Source organism: Panthera leo, chromosome D3, assembly GCF_018350215.1.
Source record: "Panthera leo isolate Ple1 chromosome D3, P.leo_Ple1_pat1.1, whole genome shotgun sequence".
Lineage (NCBI taxonomy): Eukaryota > Metazoa > Chordata > Mammalia > Carnivora > Felidae > Panthera > Panthera leo.
This window is the reverse complement of record NC_056690.1, coordinates 11,442,954-11,445,527: the sequence shown is the minus strand read 5'-3', so window position 1 is coordinate 11,445,527 and position 2,574 is coordinate 11,442,954. Positions and strand designations below refer to the sequence as shown.

Below are 2,574 nucleotides of genomic sequence, written 5' to 3'. Positions count from 1 at the left end.
GCTCGGCGGGGGGCTGGTCTGTCCCGGCAGGCTGGCGAAAGACAAACAGCCTAAGAACCGTGAAAGGGAGCATAATTAATGAGTATTCAAAAGACCTTGACAAAAATATATTTGTACCTCTATATATTCCTGTAGAAATCCATGTTTCTAAAATGAAAATGAAAGAGCGCGGGCAAGCCAAAAGAAACAAAAAATATATATACGTATAATCCCTCTACCTAGACATAACATCATTAATATGTTGTGGTTTAGCCTTCCAATAATTTTATGCATAAATATATATGCTTTTTATTAAAATGGAGTTGTACAATGTATTCCGTTGTATGGCCTGTCTGGAAAATAAGGGTAGAGCTACATCATCATTTTTGATTGTTACATAAGATTCCAATAGATGGATGGCCCGTAATGAAATAGTAATTTAACCCACCTACTACGGCTGACATTTAAGCCATTTCCAAGTTTTTGCACTCTTGAATAGCGGTGCAGTGGGCATCTTTTCATGTCTGTCCTTTCGTATGTTTCTGCATATTTTTTAAATATCACATTTTAAAATGTTTTCAAAATATTATAAAATATTTTTAAATATCACATTTGTGATGTCTGAATTTTAAACAGATTCTTGGATTGGTGGCTCATAACCATGAGCTCATTCAACGTTAGCACCGGTCTCATCCCCAGCAACTTTTCAGAACTGCTCCCTTCACCGCGCAGTTCCATGAGCTGTCCTTCTTCAGACTTGGCCTTCTTGAGCATTTTTACTTTTCTAACAAAGACATCATGGAGTGGATAAATAGGCTGGCAAGACTTTTCCGTGTCTTTTCGATGCCGTCTGGAATCAACTTATCGACCGCTTCTTCCAACTCATTTGCACCTCTTGGGTCATGGTATCCATCATCTTTTCCTGAATCTGGTGGACCCATTGGTGCTGAGCATAAGAGGGCTTCCCAATCTGATTGTTGAGTTTTGTAGTAAAACCAACACAAAACAGACAAAGCAAATACCCATCGGTAGTCTTGACATCGACATGAGCTCCAGTCATGGTCTGCCGTGTTTTGACCAGAGAGTGCATTTTGTCACGGGTAAGACCGATGCCATGGAAATTAGTCAGGCAGCTTTTGCCCTGACCCTCCTCAATAATTCACTTGGGTTTTCTAAATACGACTTCATCATTCTGCAGATCAGCAAGGTTCACCTCAAAAACATGACCCTTGAGACCATCAGGTGCGATTTTGGTTCTTTGAGTTCTCGTGTCTAGTGTTTTTCTAATATTTCTTACATTGAACATAGCCGGTGTTTTCACATCGCACCACTTTCTTAGAAAATGGATCAGGGGCGCCTGAGTGGTTCAGTCGGTTGAACGACCGACTTCGGCTTGGGTCACGATCTCGTGGTTCACAAGTTCGAGCCCCTCGTCGGGCTCTGTGCTGACAGCTCGGAGCCTGGAACCTGCTTCAGATTCTGTGTCTCCCTCTCTCTCTGCCCGTCCCCCAATCATGCTCTCTCTCTCTCTCTCTCTCAAAAACAAATAAACCAAGAAAGAAAAAAATGGATCCACCATTTTCTTCTTTGCTCCTTTCTTGCTGCCTTTCGTAAGGTGCTTGTTCTTGCCAACCACCATGGTGCTGCTGGGGGAGCCACAAGGGCTGTGCGTATTTCTTTATAATAAATTAATTTAAGTGGAATGGCTGAGCCAAAGGGTATGCACATTTTTATGATAGTTTTGGATAAATGCTGCCAAGAAGACTTTCAACAAATGTGTATCAATTAAATGCTCACGAGAAGTATTTATGAGAAGACGCCCTGATAGAAATTACTTTAAAAGCAGCATGTGTTTGTGAAAAGGCAATCAAACAACAGAGAACAATAAAGTGAAAGTCATTGCTTTAATTTTCCTTCCTAGAGAAAATTATATTTTGACTGCTCTGGTCTCGGATCCCAATTTCTATCCAGTCTCGATCCTGACAGGCGAATTGCACCCTCTTTGTAAAATTTGCTTCTGGACTATAAGCTCTGGGAGGGCAGAGGCTATATTTGCTTGGTCCACTTTTGCACCCTAGTCCCAATTTCAGGGCCTGGCATACAACGGACATTTGTTGTATCAGTCATTAGTAGGTGTGGAACTAATTACCCCCAAATTCAGCAGTTGAAAGCAATACACGTTTGTGATCTCAGTTTCTGTGGGTCAGAAATCTGGAAGTGGCTGGGCGGGTCTGGCTCAGGGACTCTCATGAGATTGCGGTCTCATCCGAAGGCTTGGATGGGGCTGGAGGCTCCATTTCCAAGGTGTTTCCCACACATGGCTGAAGTCATGCTTGCTTCTGGCAGGCAGGGGCCTCAATTCCTTGTGATGTCGATTTCCTACAAGGCTGCTTGGGTGTTCTCGCCACGTGGTGGCTGGCCTCCCCCAGACAGGTGATCCAAAGGAGGGAGCAAGGTGACAGTTGAAGTATCTTTTATGAACTAGCCTCAAAAGTCACACTCTGTTATCTCTATAACATTTTCCTGGTGACCTAGGTCAGCCACTTTCAGTGTGGGAGGATCTTCTGCAAGGGCATTAAGTCTAGACAGCAGGGG

The 2,574-nt window shown here is 43.1% G+C and overlaps 1 pseudogene; it reads right to left on the bottom strand.

The window, feature by feature from the left end:
- Window positions 1–607: 607 nt before the first annotated feature.
- LOC122203909 lies at window positions 608–1,618 on the bottom strand (annotated as a pseudogene).
- Between the last annotated feature and the right edge of the window lie 956 nt (window positions 1,619–2,574).